Genomic DNA, 21,376 nt, shown 5'->3' on the forward strand with positions numbered 1-21,376 from the left:
ATGCGCCTCTGGGATATGTGGGTCCTGCGCATTTCGAGTTTGGAGAGGCCCAGGAGCGGAAGTGTCCGCACCTCAGGTGCCCTCAGGTAAATTCGTAGATTTTTTCCAGATCGGAGGCCTCCGCACGCGGGAAGCCTCCGATCAGAAAATACGGCCCACTATCTACCCTCATATCTGAGTGTGTGATTCTACATCCATTCTTTGAAAAAAATCTGAAGGTTTCTTAGTTTCATCACAATTTTAAAAATTGCAGTCTAACTAACTGAAAAAGTATCATTTCTGCATCATAATTTTTTTTCCATAATCACCAAAACAGGGCTTTTATGGTTAGGATAAAAATGATATAAAATAACAATGGCCTTAAACATACAATTCTGTTCATTAAGTATATTTTCTTCTACAACCATTTTCAAAACTTTTTGTAATGCTCCTCTTTTGTGCTTGCTCGGCACCCAATAAATGTTGCTGCATAACGTGTCTAAAGCAGTACAGGTAGTGCTGTTTGCATATCCTGTACGTCAGTGACATTGTGTGGATCATACTTTGATTGGATAAAATAGTTAAACAATGAGATGAGTTGTTAACATATCGAACTTACACTGACAATTTGCAGCTCACATCACAAAACAGTTTTGAGAGTAAGTTAAGTTAATAAAACCCTTCAAAATATAAAATTCACTGTTGTTTTCCCCTTCAGTTCACTGGTGACTAAGCTTAATGAATTAAATGCTAGCTAACTCTCGTAGGCGTGCCACACTTGTGAATAAGATACCCAATGCTAGAATGCCACTTGCATTATGTGGTAGGGTTTTCCCCCGGTACACTGCTTCACTCTGTACAAATTGTTCCATAACACATTCAAAACAGATCAGAATTTTCTTTTTATTTTGAAAATGCTTTAGATTATGGCAGAGTTCCAATGATGTTTTCTATTCCTTCGATTGTATACAAGCAGCAGGGGGCAATCTAGCTCAGAAAACCTGCTGTGAGAATGTTCCAGGCTGCCAGTAATGATAACAGCCTAAACTCTATTACAACATGTCTCGAGGCAGTCTGCAACATACACCATATTTCAAGGCAGTTTGCGTAGTATGTTGTTCTGAAATATATGCAGGTTTCAATTTTTTTGGTCTAAATTTTATGTTCTTGCAGATTAGTTATTTTGGAACTAATTTAGATTCAGTCCACACAAAAGTGATAGTACTGTCTCGGCACTGAGCCTCATTTGTTTTTACTTTTCCCTACAATAAATGATGAGGTGCAGTGTAAAATGGATGACAATTTTGAAGCTGACTGCTAAGAAAAATGCCAAATATTAGTGGCCCATGCACACTAAAACTTTTGGAAGATAATGGCCTGGATTCTGCTGCGAGCAGCGAAGGAACCTCGCGTACAGTTGCCCTCAAACTTTTAGCGGGCCTGTCAGCGGAGACTTCGGGCCGGATTTTGTGAATGGAGGCGAGTTGAAGGCGGGTCAGCTGCTTGTCGTGTCAATGTCCCGCCTCCATCCTCGCCTGACCAACCAGAGGGATTTTCCCCTGATTGAGCTTGTTAAGCCCGCCCAGCGGGCTCAGCAGGCCAATTAGAGAGGAAGTCACTGACAGATCACGTCAACGTCGGACATGCTATCTTTTCCAGCATCTGCAGTATTTTGCTATCATGCTATCTGTCAAGACTTCTTCAAAGAAGAAATGTCAGCATTTGACAGCTCTGTGAAGCTGTCAAACACTGACATTCTCTTTAGTTTGACGAGTCCTTGTGTTCAGGACTCATCAAACCTTTCAAATTTGTAAATTTCACATGGCTGTTGGAATGAAGGTTCCAAAAGCCATTCTGTGAAATTGACAAGCAGGATGTTGGCTCTCCCAATCCACCGCGGCTAAAGGCTGTAGAAAGAAAACAAGGTAAGTGAACACTTTTTTAAACTTATCACTCACCTTGCATACTTACCACTCCACACTTGCACCCATCACTCACCTCTACACCTTACTTCCAGGTGCCTCCGACCACCGCAGACCTCCTCCACATCTCCTCCAACCCGGCGGGGTTCTCCGAGGTCAGGAAGCCTTCACCTGTGAAGGTAAAATGGCACTAATCCTTTTTTCTGTCTGTTAACTACCTGTTAACAGGCAGTTAAAAGGATTAAATGCCTTTTCTGCCTCCAGGAGGCGGGACCCGAAGCTACACATCTTCCCGCCTCCTGGCAAATGGGCACGGAGGCGGGATGGGGGCGGCTTTGCCATCCGCCCCCACTTTCGCTGAGTTTACCAGCTGTCCCGCCTCCATGCCCACCTCCTCGGGGCATGGAAAATCCAGCCCTTCCTCTCTTGTGGTGTCAGTTTGAATTCAGTGCCCTCTACAGGGGATCTGTGGCGTCTGTGAGCAGGACAAGCAGCAGGGAAACTGATCAACCAATCAGATTGAAGAATCCTCACTGACACACGCAGACAGCAAAGCAGGAAGTAAAAAACAAAGGAAATATAAATTGCATTTAAATCATTGTACAGGAAGCGAAATAAAGATTCGGACATACACATGGGATTAACGGAAATACATAAAAGAGCAAAACAGGAAAACAACTATAAAAAATATTTTAATTTTGATATTATTTAAATCTGCTACATTAATTTTCTTCTGAGGGAATGAGACTCCGCACTTATTAAATTAATTTTTCAAGGCCAGAGAGGTTGTTCAGCAGTAATGATCACTTACTAAACCGTTAAAAACTCAGTTACTCCTGATTGAATGAGCCCTAACTTTTTCATCTGTCTTTAGAGCAAGAATAGTGGGTAATTAGCCCATGTTCACACCATGACAGTGATCCCTGTGCAGATTCCATCGGTGAAGACTTTAACAGTGCAGCCTGTGGTGGAGCAGGGTATCACTGACATTAACTTCCGGATTTCCGCGTTTAACTGCATATATGTGGACGCCAGAAGTTGCTGCCAGTTTTACCCAATAGTAACGGTGAGCGCTGACAGTCTTGCCGTTATTAGTACAGCAAAATCCAAGCCATAGTCTTCAGGGTTTACACAAGTCAAATGAGTTTGATTAATTGATCAAACTCTTGCTGTTTATAATGATTTCAGTTTAATAAGCATGAAACTAGATGACCTGTATGATGAGTTATACAGAAGATTTGTGTCTGTCAGGCTCACATTAACTTGGATGGTGATTGTGACTGGTGTGCTCTTCTTCCAAGTCAGTGGTATCTTTCAGACCGCACTCCAACAACTTCGAATGTTCAGTCCAAAGTCATTGCTCAAATCAAATTGCTTTGCTCAAGAGAACACTTCATTATATCAGCTTACTAACATCCCTGCAATGGCTACTGAGCACCAAAAAAGTAATTTGCTCTCACTCCAAATGCAACTCTATTTGTTCCTTCAACCTCCTCCCTCTCCTAGAGTGGGACTCCTAGAAGGACCCAAGCCAAGAAACAACTGCACTGCCAGAAGCCCCGTAACAGTTCAGTACATACAGTAAAATCTACAAGCAGTTTCTAAAACCCAGAAGCTATTGCAAGAAAAATGTCTCCAAAGCTCTATAAAGCTTTCCCCAAGAACAGCTGAGAATCCCTTAGGACTTGTACTGCCCTGGTTGGTGGGCAGGAACAGGAAGTGGCATTGTTTAGCGGTGAGGTGGAAAATGTCACCCACGTAATAATGGCATCACTTGATCTCGCTTTCAATTTATTTATGAGGCTCCAGCCTGTTTCAAACAGGACCCTCTGACTGTCAAGATTCATGTCCCCTGGAAAATCTGACCCGCTGTAAGAGCACTAATAAGCGGGCAGGAGGCCCTGATGTTTTTCATTTCCACCTGCTACCGCCCTGTTTTTGGAGGGCAAATGGGGCAGTAGAGAGATGCAAAATGCCCCTTGAAAGGTGACAAGTTAAACTATGGCTGCAGGACAATAGATCCTAAGGACAAACTGTAAAAACGCAAGTTAAGAGCTTATGTCAGGAAGCAGTCTCTCGCATACAAGTAGTTCATTTCTGGAATGATCTTCGGAGTAAGGTAGAGGTGGCAAAAGTTTTAACAATCAGGAAGCAATTAAAAACTCTGATGGGGCTGGAGAACTTTTGTGAACATAAAGAATACTAAACCGCAGGATGTAAAATTATAACAATTCAACAAAAAAAAACCAAAATAAATGTTATATTCACATGTTAAATTGATTAGTATAAAAATCCCCTTTAGAGTTGGGGCCCTTTCATTTCTCCCCTCGTGCTGCGAGGATGGCTGAGTAGGAGCATCAGGACTTTCAGATGCAAGGATGGCATTAAATGTAGCTGCATGACAATATGTATTGAAATGACTTTGTTTTCAAGTGCTAAAAAAATGGCATTCCCTCCGACTACTCTCAGCCCCTGCACCAATGCCTCACTAACCTCTCTCATCCTCTCCACAATAGCTTCCACTATGCAGCACGGTGGCATAGTGGTTAGCACTGTTGCCTCACAGCGCCAGGGACCCGGGTTCAAATCCGGCCTCGGGTGACTGTCTGTGTGGAGTTTGCACATTCTCCCCGTGTTTGCGTGGGTTTCCTCCGGGTGCTCTGGTTTCCTCCCACAGTCCAAAGATGTGCGGGTTAGGTTGATTGGCCATGATAAAAATTGGCCTTAGTGTTAGGGGGGATTAAATATGTGGGGTTACGGGGTTAGGGCTTGGGTGGGATGGCTGTCGGTGTAGGGACCGGGTGCTAGGGTTTGGATGATCAGCCATGATCTCGTTGAATGGCGGAGCAGGCTCGAAGGGCCGAATCTCCTGCTCCTATCTTCTATGTTTCTATCCACCTATTCTCTTCTATTATTTTTACCACCTCTTATGGGCTGCCTCAATCCAACAAACATTTAAATGAACCTTTTTTTTCTTCCTCACAGATCCAGTGACTTCCATCCTAAATTAAGCTGGAAGCCCACATTGCCTTCATCCGCAGTGCAGCTTCCGTTTTTGAGATGAAAACTGCACATTTCAAGAATGGGCCACTGTGATGAAATATGCCATTCATCAGGCACTCTGTATTCTCTGTGTTTGATTGTGCCTGTGACTGTGACAAGCAGGGGAGTTTAGTTTCAGTTTCATTTCCTTACCTGTATTGTATTGTGTGTAGGGCTCCGCCCATACCTGGCCCCTACTTAAGCAGGCCCCAGCGTGTCTCACAGGCAGTACAGCAGATCTCTGGATGAGAGACACTTCTCCACTGTGTATTACTTTCTGAGTTAATAAAAGCCTTGCTTTCCTCCGTTAACGTTGAGTCTCGGATTCATTGAGGCACATCAGCCACCACCATACTGATGGTGTGGTAACTCTGGTTTGCTGCAGAGTGACAGGCTGCTGTCTTGATGGATGTTCTGCTAGTCCAATGGAATACACAATGAAAGGACTTTCTACTAAATTGAATTCAACAAATGTTATGGATTTTCCACCTGTTGGATCTTTACAGTTACAGTTTGTAACTGCCATTCAGAACATTGAAACTGATGTGCTACATTGCATCAACTGTTTACTCACACAGCATCTACCACTGCTGTAGGACGGTCACTATTTACTGATGCACGCACAACTTTCTTGGGGATGAGCAAGGAATGGGCTTCTTCTCCACAGATGTGAGTTATATGAACTACATTAGACCTCCACTCTCTTCTTCTCCCCACTCTAATATTGTCGTCACAGCCTCCTTTTTATCTTAGTCATATTTTCCTTCCCCCACCATTTTAGATCATTCTAGTACCTCCGAAGATCCTCATCCTCTCTCTGACCCTTCATGTGCACATTCATTTATTGTGCAATCTAGATTTGAAACATTAAATACCAGGCCCAAACAGCTTGAATGTATTCTGCATGACTTCAACCACCAGAAACGTTAGATCTCCCACACCACAAGTAGTCTTCCTTCACTTTGTAGGTGCATTACAACGATTGTCACTGCTAATTGAGCAGCTCCTCCTCTCCCACAAAAAAACATGGATTATATTCCGTAGGATCCAATCTAAAAGCAATTTGTTTATAGCTTCATTTACTAATGTGCACACATTATAATGTCATTGGCAGGCAATTTTAAAATGTAAAATCAAACAGAAACTAATACCAGCAGTCTTCAGGTGGCCTTGAATACTGAATTATTATTATTGCAGTTTGATTTAAGTAAATCTATCTATTGAATATAGATTTGTATTAGAGAATGCAACTGAAGTTAAAAGTTGAATAAGAAGTTTAAACTAACAGGGGTACAGTGACGAGGTTCTGCACTGAAACTTTGCCACTCAACATGTATACCATGACGTAAGAAAACTACTAGGCACTTAATCTGAGTATTAAACAAGGCTTTAATCAACTGTTTTTCAACATGGAGATCTAGTTGTGTCCTTCACTAGTTCCTGTTAAAGAATGTCCTGAGCAAGCTGGGCCCATGCCCGAGTATTTATACTCTCCCTGGACAGCGCCACTAGCAGGCCGCACAGTATCATTTCATAAGTCATTTCCACATGAATGACAAGATTCATGTCATTCTTCCCGTCTGAAAGATTGGAAGTCTGGCGGCTTCCTTTTACCGAATTAATTGGACTAAGAATAGGTGCAGTCGTTTGGATCTCCGTTGGAGGCCGGAAGGCACGTCTCCTCGGACCGTGTTTTGGTCCCTGGGTCACTTGGTGTGTACCGGCAGGCTGGCAGAGTCCGTGTCGCCTTCATCGACCTGAGGGGGACTGGGGAGATCGTGGCTCCTGGTGTGGGCCCCCACAGGTGCAGAGCTGGCTTCACCCTGCTCAGTAGTCGGTGACTGACCAGCGTCCTGGCTTCGGGTGGCCATCCCGCAGGGAGTGCTCTGTCCCCCGGGTTGATCCGGCGGAATAGCTGGCAGATCCCTTGACGTCCCGGGTAGGGCGTCATCCTCAGAGGAGCGCAGGGTATCGGCGCCATTAATACAGATCCCACTATCGATTGGGTCCGTGGGATCGGTTGGGCAGGGAGCCAGATCCCGAAGTGACACTGTGGATTCCCGGCCATCAGGGTACGCACGTGCGCGTACGTGGGATTGATATCCATCAGTTCCACTTCGTCGATGAGGGGATCACTCTTAGAGGATCGGACGAATCTTCGGAGCAGCACGGGGCCAGGAGTTGCCAACCATGATGGTAGGGATGTCCCATGAGTGGAGCGACGCTGGAACCCGAAGAATCGGTCGTGAGGTTGGTGGATGTAGAAAGAAGAGACCTGATGGACTGCAACGCGTCAGGGAGCATAGTTTTTCACTACTGGTCTGATAGGTTGTGTGACCTCAGTGCAAGACGAACAGCGTTCCAAACGATGGTGTTGTATCTCTCAACCTGTCCGTTTCCAATAGGATGATACGGTGTCGTTTTACTTGTGGCGATTCCCCGTTGGGAAAGATAACTTTTGAGTTCGCTTGACATGAAGGAGGGACCCCGATCAGAGTGGATGAAATTGGCCATACCACAAAGAGAAAAGACCTGATCGAGGCATTTGATCACTGTGGAAGTAAGCATATTGGGACAGGGGAAAGCAAAGGGAAAACGTGAATGTTCGTCCACCATAGTAAGCAAGTAGGTGTTTCACATTGAGGAAGGCAATGGCCCTTTAAAGTCAATGCTGAGTCGCTGCATAGGCTGTGTAGCGTGTATGAGCGAGCGATCCGACGGATGGAAGAATTGCGGTTTTAATTCTGCGCAAATTCTACAAGTGGAGCATGTTCTTTTCACGTCTTCCGTAGAAAATGAGAGATTTTTAGATCGCACAAAGTGCAACATAAGGGTAACGCCAGGAAGGGTAAAGTCAGTATGAAGATCCATAAGAGTCGAAGTTGACATGGAAGAGCAGAATGCATGCGTGAGGGTATCTGGGGCCACATTCTCTTTGCCAGGTCGATAATGTATGGTGTAGCCAAAGGCGGCCAATTCCATCCTCCAGAGCTGTATTTTGTTATTCTTGACCTTAGTGCATTTCCGGTTATCCAGCAGAAAGGCCACAGAGCGCTGATCAGTTATGAGCGTGAAATGGCGACGAGCGAGAAAATTACTCCATTTACGTACTGCTTCGATGATAGCCGTAGCCTCCTTTTCGACAGGAGGATAATGGAGCTCGCTACCCTGCAAAGTTCTGGACAGAAATGCAACGGGACGACCGCCTTGATTCAAGGTAGCCGAGATCGCCCCCTCCGATGCATCACACTCGACCACGAAAGGAAGATTTTCATCAATGGAGCGAAGCGTGGCTTTTTCCAGTTGTTGCTTGAGGAAGTCGAAAGCTGAAATAGCCATCGTCTCCAACGGAAATGACTTTGCGTGAAGCAGGGGCTGGATGTTGTCGGAAAAGTGGGGTATCCACTTCGCATAATAGGCAAACATGCCAAAGGCCCGACGAAGAGAGCTGAGATTTGTAGGAGGAGGGAGCTCCTGAAGTGGATGAAGTCGCTCCGGATCCAGTTTGATGACACCATTGCCCACCCAGTAGCCAAGGATGTTGACTGATGGTACTGATTTCATAGATTTGGACTCATTTAAGGTTAAGTTGCGACGACGGAGAACGTCAAGAAATTTCTGGAGGTTGGCATCATGCTCCTTCTGGTCATGACCAGCAATGGTGATATTATCCAGATATGGAAAAGTGTCTGTTAAGTTCTCTTGTTTGACTAGGCTGTCCATTGCCCGTTGAAAGGTGGCCACCCCATTAGTGACCCCAAATGGAAGGCGACAAAACTGGTAAAGCCGACCATTGGCCTCAAAGGCCGTATACTTTTTGTCAGAGTCCTTTAATGGTACTTGATGGTATGCGCTCTTTAAGTCAAAAGTTGAAAATACCCTGTAGTTGGCAAGGTTATTGACCATGTCATCGATGCGTGGTAGTGGATAGGCAACCAGTTCGGTATACTGGTTAATAGTTTGCGAGTAATCAATGCAAAGACGTTTCTTGTGTTGCTTCAGAGGATTTTTAACAACAATGACTTGAGCTCGCCAGGAAGATGAACATGGCTCAATGATACCGTCAGCTAGAAGGTGAGAGATTTCTGCCTCGATAAAGGATAGATCATCTTGGCTGAAACGTCATGATTTAGTGACTATGGGCTTACATCAGGGGGAAAGATTGGCAAACAAGGAGGGCTCATTGAGCGAAGCCACCGAAAGCGCACAAAACGGTACTTTGGAAATAGTAAGCTCCGGCTTTGACCCTCCAAACTCGAAAGTGAGTCTTTTGTGTTGTTTCTGGAAATCCTGTCCCAGGAGCACATCAGTGCATAGGTTTTTGAGCACCCCAAACTAGGTGGAAAAATAAGTGCAGCCATTGAGAATAAGGTCAACAAGACAAAAGCCGGAAGAGTTAGTGGTCAGTGTTGTCAGAGCCATTGCAATTTCCCTGAGGGGTAAATGCGCAGTTTTAACTTACTGACAGCCCGCTCACTGATGAAGCTGTCAGAGCTACATAAGTCAATTAATGCACTCAAAATGTGTCCATTTACCAAAACCCTCATGGTTGCATGGGACAGGCTTTGGGGAAAAACAGCTGTAACACTAGTAGTGGCTCTTGGGGGAGGAGCAGTTTTATAGATAGCAGCTGTAACACTAGTAGTGGCTCTTGGGGGAGGAGCAGTTTTATAGATAGCAGCTGCAACACTAGTAGAGGCTCTTGACAGGCATACTTTAGAAAAGTGACCTTTCTTACTGCAATGATTGCAGGTTGCATTACGAGCAGGACAAAATTTCCTATAATGGAATGCACCTCCACAGAAGAAACATTTCTTTTTAGATTGCCAAGATGCCGCTAGGGTAGGGTCGTCATCAGTGAGGGCTTCCGCCTGAGGCTTACCAGGGGAGTCACTAAAAGTGGTAGCAGCAGTCCGTGCATATGGTAAAAAATAGGCATATGAATTTTTTTGAGCTAAGTCCAGGGAATATGCCTGGTTATAGGCAGCTTGTAACCCGAGGGTTTTATTCTCCAACAGACGCTGGTGTATGAGGAGAGAAGCAATTCTGTTAATAAAAGAGTCACGAATTAATTCCTCCCGGTACTGCTCAGCTGAGACAGCTTTAAGGTTACAATCTTTGCTGAGCCTGCGAAGCTCTTGAAGGAATTCGTCAAGTGATACCCCGGGTTGTTGTCGAATTGTGGCCAGTAGATGCCGAGCAAAAATTTTGTTTGGGGCCTTAACATATAGTTGCTGTAGTGTTTGGATAGCGGAGTCATAGTCTACATAGTCTTCAATAAAGTCAAACGCATGAGGGGATACATAATTGGCAAGCATTTGCAACTTATTAGGAACATTCTCACCACACTCCTCGAGGAAGTTGCTGAAGGTAAGCTACCAGTGTTTCCATACCTTAGCAGCTGTAAGTGAATTCGGGTCCAGGTCGAGATGGGCGGGTCTGAGTAGTTTCTCCATGATGGATTGATTACTATGTCCGAGTTCCCTTCTACAGTTTGAATCGTAGCTGTCTGTTCCCAAATCACTCAGCGCGTGGAGCGGGTTGCAGTTGATTAAATTGATGTAAGAAAACTACTAGGCACTTGGTCTGAGTATTAAACAAGGCTTTAATCAACTGTTTTTCAACATGGAGATCTAGTTGTGTCCTTCACTAGTTCCTGTTAAAGAATGTCCTGAGCAAGCTGGGCTCATGCCCGAGTATTTATACTCTCCCTGGACAGCGCCACCAGCAAGCTGCCCAGTATCATTTCATGAGTCATTTCAACATGAATGACAAGATACATGTCATACCATATGTCCGGATTCAAAATAAATAGAATCAAAATGATCTTATTAAAAACTATATTTGCTCTTCCACAAACCATGCCCTAGCGAAGGGAAGGCAGGTAATCTAATCCCAGATTTTTGGAGTATTTGCCAATGTGCCCAGAGTGACATGCTTGATAATTTTCTTGCCCTCATTGTGGGGAAGCACTGGTATCGATTTGATGCGTTTTCCACTCGGAGCTCACTGTAGCACCCTATCGGTAGCAAGTTTTCTTTTTTGTTCATGTTTATAACATAAAATTTCACTCAGTAATTTGTACATCAAACATTATATGTGAACAATCCCATATTCTGATTGACGATCAATCAATCTTTCAAGTTGCACTTCCCTGCACTAATATCAGCTGAAGCTACAGAAACATATATGAACAGTTTCTTCACGCTTAGATATTTTCTTCTAAATAAAAATGCAAAAGAGAAACAAGTGCACGATAATCAGCATGTGTTACAAAGTGTTTACTACAATACAGAAATAGTCCGATAATTAAATCACAAAAGGTAAAATACAGATAACGTCAGAAACAAACTGTTGTTGGTCTATGCTCTCAAACATTTGCCATTAGTGTTAATGTACTGTTGTTGTAAAAAACGATTTTAAGTTGGGTCACTTCAAAGTTAATTTTGCAACCAAAATACACCAAATATAATCTGTACAGTAAAGATGTCATTTCAGCAAATGTCATCTTCAGAAAAGACTCAAATGGAAAGATGGCATAGACCATGTTGAATCTCTTCAGGGATTAGTCCAGCAATAGGACAATATAAGGAGTACCCCCAAAGATTTTAATGACGCTTGTAACTCCACACTTGAACAAAGTGACATAGCAACCAGTGAAATTCACATCAAGACCAGTATATTGAGAAAAATTGCCATTTTTTTAAGATCAAGTTTAAAGTTAAATTTGCTGCAGAATACCAGCTCTGTTTTACATACCATGAATAAAACAAGCCAAGTCCCCTGTCAAAGATGTCAGCATACAAGGCAATTATGTGTCAGTATTGCATTTTTTATTCTGTAAAATTACACCTTATTCTACTAATAGCAACTTTTACCGAGTGATTCACTGATATTACCTTCAAAGGAATTTTATTGTTTTCATCAGCCATTTCAATAAAAAAAGACCTCTTTATGATACTACTTTATAATCTTGATTAATAGTAAAATGAAGACTTCACAAGTGCAGTTCTGATTCTAAAAATAATTTTCTCTCCGAACACAACACTTTGGAAAGTGAAGATGATTATTTGTCTACTGCTTTCATCCCCAATAAAATCACTTGCCTTTTAGGATTAACCTTTATTTAGTTAAAACGAGACAGTGTTTTAAGTTGCAAGTTAGAAACTTTTATTTATGCCACAATGTATGAACACACAAAATTCTCTTTAGGAGGATAATGCTGTAGGTGTTATGCGATATGATTCTTGTTTTCTTGAGTGAACTAACCAGATAATTTCCTATCATCCTTAGTAAGTTAAGGATTGTGTTATTTTAGCTGACCTATATGTCCATAATACTGTAATCATGCACCATGTAAAGAGACAAATTAGCAATGAAAGATAAGTTATATAAAACTTGCTAACAGATATTAAAGCACTCAAAATTTTTCACTTTATACTGTAAATGTGCATTGAATATCTATGGCTTACTTGTGGCGACTCATCTATGAAACAGGCACTTCTTTCACTGCCAAAATCATAGGACACAAGCGTGTATGCATTCAAATGTTGCAAACCATTCAACTAAAATAGATTGCAAGACTTTTGTGCTTCCCAGCATCATTGTAATACTTATTTGATCACTTTAATCAGATTAAATTTAACGTCATATTTAATCTATGCTACAACCACCATTGCTTGAAGATATTGGCCTGGATTTTGCGGTGGGTAATGACGGCAAACTGTCAGCGTTCGGCATCATTACATCTCTGAAACCAACCGTAGCTTCAGGATTTAGCGCATGCGCAGATAAATGCAGAAATCCTGAAGTTGTGGTCAGTCATTCTCTGCTCTGACACAGACTGCGCTGTGGATGCCCTCCCCCACCCCCAATAGCCGGCAATCAGTGAAACTTATGAAAACTTGAGCTTTTCCGCACTGATATCACTGTTAAACATCCCATTAAATGTTAAGCCTTATTGGAATAGGTGTAACTGGAGTTTTAACAGCTTATTGACTGCTAAACAACTATTCTGGCCTTGAAAAACTAATTTTATTATTTGTGGAATGTCAAATTTCTCCATTTTGATAAAGATTACTGGATTTTAAAATATATATATATTTTTAAGTTTGTTCATGATATTTCAGCTTCTACCTTAACCCCATGTGTATGTCCCAATCTTCACTCTCTATAACATTTTTAAAAAGTGCAGATAATCAGTACTTTTCATTTCCTGGTTTGTGGTCTGTGAGAACTTTTCAATGTGACAGCTTGATGGCATCACTGCTGCATCGCGCAAGGAATCCCCTGATGACAGCGCTGCAATCTGTTACACCTAAGAGAAACCGAAAGTTTTCACCACAGAGATTGCAAGATCTCTGTGGGCAGCTTTCTTCAAGATCAGCGGCAACTGCTTTCGCATTGCCATTGACCTCAAATTACAGGCCATTATACTAAAAACAATGATGATGGCTTTTGGCTATACTTTGTGGTGCTCCATGTATTCCACGCCAAGCAGCCCCCTCCACACTAAACTCAATCTGTCGCATGAACAGAACAGAATATAACAACTCTTTATTGTGGACCAGGAACCAATCCCCTTGATGGTCAATTCCTCACAGAATAAGACTATTATTACACATATAATAAGCACACATTCGTAAAATTACCCTGGTTGCATCAGTTGGAGCTTGAAAACATTACCCTGAGCATGATACTACTGTTAAAAAAAAAATCCTTTTAAATGATGGGCCTCTATATCTTTAGTTCGTCAATGACCAGGCTGACAGATTGCAGGATTCCAATGAAACAGTTGTTTCAATTCTCACTTTTTGACAATGTTTCTGCTGCTGTTATTCAAATGTATGTATCACACTTGCCAGATTTCAGAACAAACATCAGGTCTTAATATTTGTAAACAGGAAGCACTTTATATTCACAGGGCCAATAAATAAAAAAGGATTCATGGGCCCAGGTCTCTTTTCAGAATTATTGGTGTTTTTATGCAGAAAGACCAAAGGTCAGATATGCATATAAAATCCGAATATTCAAGGATAAATGCAAATGCTGCAAAGTTGATTTATCTCTTAACCCGTTTCTTCCTACTGTGTCAGCTAAATGTGATATTTTAAACTAATTTAACCCCATTTCCAGTTAACCCAATATGTGGTACTTGTTTAACTGATTTACATCCCATCACAAAATCAGAATTCTCAAATATTACACTGATTTAGATGATAAGAACTGAAAGACATGGGGCTAAATTTAGTTCCTTTGTACTAATGCTCCCCTTGGTGCCTTTAATATTTTAAAGTATTTAAATTCTTAATGTATTTAAACCAGAACCTATCAATCAAACATTGGACAGTTTTGAAACCGCATATTCCCAAAAATGTTCCTTTGCATAGTCAGCAAGGTATGTGCAAATTCCACCTACTGACAGTGTATAGATCAGGGTGCAGCAGGACACAACTGCAGATGCTTTACAAAATTGATTGGTGGTTACTGGTAACATAAATAGACATGTACACAAGAACAGAAAATTCAAGGATGAGAAAAGGCCATTCACCCCAACAGTACATTAACTACCCCATCATAGCATCTAATTGTATCTATAAGCAAGTAACCCCAATATTTTGCCTTTATTGCCTTTCCTGGTACAGGAAACTTTCTGGTATCCGGCACTGACGGGACCGAGCTGGTGCCGTACCATCAAAACTGCCGTAGAAACCAGCGCTAATGTTAAAACATATGGAGCTTTTGAGCTCCACGTGAATCAACAAACCCTGTTGCTTAGCAACAGCTTCAAAACAGTCGGCTGCAGCTTAAAAGCGTCTCTGTAGCTAAGCAACAGCTTCAGCTAGACCTTGCAGAGCCTGACTGGAAAAAAAAAGCAACGAGAAGTAAAAAAACTTATAGGAAACGGCTCCTGAATTTTGCCGGTAGATAGAGCTTTCCGGACATTTAACCTCCGGTTAAACGAAAGTTTCCTGTACATTGCTTCAAATATTTAGCATTCTAAGTTGAGAAGCATTTTTGTGTTCTAAATGTATTTTTCACTACTTTCCCTTGATGTCGTCCAGTTGCACTTCCTGCTATACTTTGAAGTAAAAACTTAGATTTACCGAATCTATATCATTTAATAATTTCTATATTTTGATGAGGTCCTGCTCTTCTCACTTTCTTTCCTTTAAACTTGAGTCAGTTTTGTTGGTCTTTCTGTACCGCAACTAACGCAATTTGTTTGTTGTACAGTGACCAAAACCGACACAGTATTCTAAATATGATAGAAACCAGTACATCATAAAGTCTTAGCATAACTTCTGAAGATTTAGAAGGCTAGATGTTTTGGTTGCATGTTCCAGGCAGGGAGCCTTACCTGCTGACACCACCTCACATCTATCAATATTAACTGATCGAAAATTAATGGGGGCATGGGTGATATGCATGTCTGACAGGCAGGGTTCCATGCCGAGAGTACCCAATCAGAAAATTGACTCTACCTTCAACTATTATCTTATAATTCTATTAGATTTTCTAATTGCTTAAGCACTTGGAGAAATCGTACTTGAGTATGATCAGACAACAGACTTCCATTAACCCAATGTCTGACTCCACAACTCTTGCTCAGCAACAATCCTATGTTGCAGGCAGTGGCACTGTCTCGGAGAGAGGTTGATTGGACAAGAGAAACAGCATGACAAGCCTTGCCACTGGCATTCTGTGGAGAGTTGTTTGAATTCATATAGATTGCTTCAGCAACTGTTGTATTCCTGGAAAAGCACAAAGATCTAGTTTACACAATGCTGTCCCTGCAAAGCACGACTGAGGCTACTGCTCCAGAGATGCTGGCCATGTCCGCATTCAAAGCAGCTGACCCCATACGACAGGGGCAGCTCATTTACATAATTTGATGGCACTCCCACCACAAAGCGCACGACAACTGGTGGGAGCCAGTTGGCCGGAAGATTGGACACCAGCACCCAATGAGTTGCCGCCTGTGGAACACTTCTATTTTTTTTATTGCAGTTGGTGGCGCATAAAATCCTAATGAAGTATTGGTCACCAGAGGCGCCACAAAGTAAGGGTTACCCTATCTTAAGGGGAAGGACCATCAATGATTTTACTCCCGGATTTTCTCTGAAGTGCCCATTCCAAACAAATTATGGGGAGGCCCCTTGTTACAAATGTCAGGCCTGCACTAGATACTCACTTGAGTTCAGTAGCATTTATCACTTCAGGCAATCGGCCTTCTCATACAAATTGGACATTGTGATCTTCACGTGTCCTCAGTGCACTTTTGCAATCTTCCATTTGGCAGAACTGATGAACACTTGGATCAACCAATGTCAATGTCAAATCAAGAAGCTGGTCTATATTGTAGAAAACACGTGACTCAACATGTTAGTAATTCCAGACACCTTTAACATCTAAAATGCTTCCTGTAACATGCAAAACTACCTCCTATGCTATCCCATATGTGGGCTGAAATGTTTACACTTGCTTTCCTTTCATTCCGGTCAATATCTAGCTGTAAACTGACTGGCTATATCTCAATTCCTAGTAAAGGCCACAGCCTGCCTCTTGCAGGCCTGGTTGGAACAGATCCCTTCGCATTGAGTCTTTATTTCCTGTCCCACAGGAATTTGGGAGCTTCAGTCCTCCTCCTGTCCATGGATTGGCTAGTAGAGCTGCCAATCAAGTCTGTGACTGCCCCTCCCCTTTAAAACGAGCTTCGCACATAGCTCAATATGGAGGCATGTTCCAAGCCCCTATGGTGCAAATATTTGTTAAGAGCATCAGAAATGAATCCCAGCAGCTCCAGCATGTGGCCATAAGATGGGTTTTAAACTATTATGAGCTTGCTTTAATTTAAAAAGCAAGACTTTGACAGTAATCATATCCAAATCCTTTCCATGCAAAATTGTCAGAAACTCTGAAAAAACACCAAATTTAACTAACTATTAAAGTCTTAATGAACCTTGCTCAAACTTTGTGCACAGCCTCCCAGTACACTGGTAATAAATGCAATCTTACCAGTATCACCCACATTCTAAAAACAAAATCAACGGTCACTGGACATTGCATTAATCGGCCCCTTCATTTTTGTGATGCTGTTTCAATCATAATCTTGTAGAAGATTGCTAACCCAGCCATAACTCTCCATACTTCAGAGAAAGCTCACGGTGTAAGGATGGACAAAGCTACACCCGAACCATCTAACGTACTTCAACACAAATTCTGCTGAAGGATGAAATATTAACCTAGTTTTCTCTTTTCGATATTGACTGGCCTTTATGTATTTCCAGAATTTTCAATTATATCAGATTTCCAGCATTCATGGTTTTTCTTTTATCACAATTTTTCAATGTCAGAAAGAGCTGACTCTGTTGCAGTGTAGGCTAGGCTCAGCAAGTCCACTGGGCTGCCTGGCTTTGGATCATACTAAGTTGAGGCACCAAATAACTGGCTTTGTCTGTAGCTACAATGTGCCATAGCTCAGCATTAACGTCAACACCAATGTGTTCCTTCAAAGCTTCCTTCTCCACAAGCATAAATGACTGAGAATCTGATGTAAATACAGCTTTCAAAATCATTTATTAGCACCACATTAAAGCTTGGGATTTAATCGAGATTTTGTAAAAAAGAAATGCAGTAGGTCTTAATACAGATCAACAGGGCTCTATTTTGCTCGTAAAGCATCTTTGGTAAAGGAAGCAAAAGTTTCTCTCTCTATCGCACCCCATGTGATCACTGCAAGCATCTCTTTCCATTACTGCACAGTTCACAGATTCCATTTTTTAAAAATAGTCATCGGTCACTCTGGAGGTGATTTTCTCAATGGGAAGCTTTTGGAGGCGGGACTCCCACTTCTCGGGTTTCAGTCCCGCCTCCAACAACTTCTGGCCAATCCACGCTATTTTCCCTTGATTGACCTTGTTAAGCCCGCCCAATGGGCTTAGCAGGCCAATTAAGGGAAAGCCGGTTGCACAGAACGTCAACGTATGACGTTTCATCTGTCAAAAATTTTTGACAGATGAATTGTCATCGCTTGACAGCTCTGTGAAGCTGTCAAACAGTGACATTCTCTGTAGTTTGATGAGTTCTTGAATTCAAGACCTCATCAAACTTCTTTCTTTTACAGATTTGAGAATGCCATCTGTCATTCCCAACGTGGAGGTCCGAGACTCTCCGCATACCCACCGACTGAAGCCTGCAGGAAGAAACAAAGGTAAGTACACTTTTAATAACACTTTGCACTTAACTCAGATACTCACCTCTACACTCTTGCACCCATCACTTACCTTCACAGCACACTTTTGCACCCCCCGACCCCTGCAGACCCAGTACTCGCTTCGCCTCGCTGGTGGATTTCGGAGCCTTCAGGAAACCCGCACTTGTGAGGGCAAAAAGGGGATAATCCTATTTTCTGCCTGTTAACAGGCAGTTAATAGGCTTTAATCCCTTTCCGCCTCCAAGAAGAAAGGACCCGGCGCGTGATGGCTACCTGCCTCCTGGGAAGATGGCTACCCGCCTCCTGGGAAGATGGCATGGAGGCGGGTTGGGGGCGGGTTAGGCACCCGCCCCCAAATTCTGCCATTTTACCGGCAGTCCCGCCTCCATACCCGCCTCCCCAGGGCTGGCAAAATCGCCCCCTTGGTTTCAACACCAAGTTTAATACTTCAAACGCCCTGTCATTCATATTGCAAATAATTGGTTTGGTATTCCAAATACACAAGCATCTACTTTTCTGACACTATGAACTCCACATTGCACATACTACTCAAAATTTATGGAACAACGTAAATTGACCCTAAATGCACATGTTCCTTGAGAGCAGCTCCTCTGTTGACTGTGAGATATTATTCCACTATCTATCCTAACTTTGCAATTGCAAGTTCATCTTAAACTGGCAGCAAAATAATAATTAATAATATTATATCATTTAGTTTACTTAATAACTGTGATGGAAGACAAATGACTAGAAATTCAGAGTGAGATAAACAAATTTGGGTATTTATAGGTCAAAGCTCATCAGCTAAAACTATTTTGCAAAACAAGAAAAATACTGCCTTCTTTATTAGTTATGAGTAAAACAAGCAAAAATTGCTAAAATGTAATACTTACAAAACATATGTGAAAAAACATTACTCATGAGGAGTTGCTTGTTTACAGTCACTGGGTCATATTAAAATCTGTACTTTCTGATGTAAGAAAACTACTAGGTACTTGATCTAAGCGTTAAACAAAGCCTTAATCAACTGTTTTACAACATGGAGGTCTAGTTGTGTCCTTCACTAGTTCCTGTTAAGAATGTCCTGCGCAAGTTGGCCCATGCCCGAGTATTTATACTCTCCCTGGACAGCGCCACCTGCAGGCCGCTCAGTATTATTTCATAAGTCTTTCATTCATGAATGACTGATTCATGTCACTATCCATTGAAAATACGCCCACCTATGATGTAATCGGAAAAGTAATATTATGTACTTCATGTTGATTATGTAAAATATACAAGAGGACAGTAGATTACTGTTAGCATGTACCTTCCCTTATAACGCAAGAAAAGTTGTGGTAGATTTTCCTGTTCTTGCATCTGGGTATATTGGATCTGCCTGGATGAAGCACATAGAGGAACATTTGGAAGGGACGTTCTCACACTGGTGAGGGCAGTTCACCTAATTTTTCTGCCATTAATTTTTAATGGTTGGAAAAATTAGGTAATTCTCCCTATCTGATTTTTCTCTATGCGCTGCATCCAAACGATCCAATCTGCCGCATTGAGTCAAGAGTGTGCTAGAATCTGAAACTCTTGAAACACTATAGGGGTGAATTTCCTCGGGGCTTCTCCTGCTCCACTGCTGTAATTTTAGCGGAGGTTTGGCCAAAATCCCGTTCACGTGCATAAACAGTGTTTCGGCTGAACTTCCAGCGGCAAAGCGGGAGAAGGCCCGATGAAATTCACCCTGCATATCTATCCACTGGTTGACTTATTCAATGAATATACTGACAAATGCAAGTGCTTTTCTAATACTAATGCTTGTGTTTTTTTTTAAAAGTCAAGTGTATGGCAGCAGCAGCATGGGGAACTGCACTTGGCTGAGCAAACATGGGCTGAGTAGGGGAAAAAAAATAAGCAGCTAGGATTCTAGCTTCTGATTGCTGCAAAAAAGTGCCTAACTGGAAAGGGTGTGTATATGGGCATTGGATGCGGTGCCCCGATTGATAAATAACATTCACTTGTCTTGGCGCACTTGAAGAATGGCCACGTGAGAAGCTTGTGTCATGTGACATTACCATCGCGCTAAGTGGGTCTTGAAGCTCAAAACTGGGTATCCATGAGACGCTATGGGCCATTAGCAGCACAATTGTATTCCATCACAATCTGCAACCTCATATGCTTCACTCCTCCATCACCATCATGCCAGATGACCAACACTGGTTCAATGAGGAAGTGTAGAAGAGCATGCCTGGAACAGCACCAAAGCTGAAAATGAGGTAGAAACCTGGTAAAGCTACAACACAGGACTATTGCATGCTAAACAGTGGAAGCAGCATGCTATAGACAGAGTGATCCCACACCCAATGAATCAGGTCATCAGCTCTGCAGCCCAGCCATATCCAGTTGTGAATGGTGCTAGACAATTAAGCAACTAACAGGAAGAGGAGGATTCCCATCCTCAATGACGGCAGAGGCTAGCACACGAATGCAAAAGAAAAGGCTGTAACGTTTACAACCATCTTCAGCCAGAATAAGTTAATTTTTAATTATTTCTTTTTTAATAGTCCCAAAAATGCCTTCAATCAATCATTGAGTGAGAATTGTAAAGATAAGTGGTGGGATCATTTTTTGTTTAGATATGTATTTTTATATACACTGTATATCTAAAGTAACTACACGTCAAAAATACTTCATTGGCTATAAAGCATTTGGCATGCCCTGAGGTTGTGAAAGGTGCTATATAAATGCAAGTCCTTTCCTTTTCCCCTGTCTTTACTTTAAACACCATTAATATTTACATTGATACTGAAACATCACCCATTTCATTTCCTACCTTATCCCCTAACATCTCCAGGCTCGATTATTTCCAACATCTTGTTAGTTGGCCTCCCAAGAACTCATAATTCCATCACCCAGATATTCTCCTGCACCAAATTGCATTCACCCATCCAGCAAACCCTCATTGCTGTCCATGGGATTTCATCCCCCCCGCCAATATATTCACTTGAAAATACTCATTCTCATTTACAAATCCCTCCATGGCCTCACTTCATCCTAACTCTGCAACTTCATCCGAATTCGCACCCTCTGTTCTTCTGAGTCTGGACTATTGTGAATCCCCCCTTCCCTATAATCTGTCATCAGTGGCACACTCTTCAGCCCTCAAGGCCTCACACTCTTAAATTCTTTCCCTGAACCCCTCTGCCTTCCCAAATCGCTCTCCACCTTCAAA

General features: G+C 42.2%; 1 long non-coding RNA gene across 1 annotated transcript in view; it reads right to left on the minus strand.

The window, feature by feature from the left end:
* Positions 1-21,376, minus strand: part of LOC147116642 (uncharacterized) — a 125,760-nt gene that overhangs the window by 53,165 nt on the left and 51,219 nt on the right. The gene's annotated exons all lie outside the window — the stretch shown is intronic.

This window comes from Somniosus microcephalus, chromosome 6, assembly GCF_052327205.1.
Source record: "Somniosus microcephalus isolate GS21.2 chromosome 6, FLI_Smic_1.0, whole genome shotgun sequence".
Classification (NCBI taxonomy): Eukaryota; Metazoa; Chordata; class Chondrichthyes; order Squaliformes; family Somniosidae; genus Somniosus; species Somniosus microcephalus.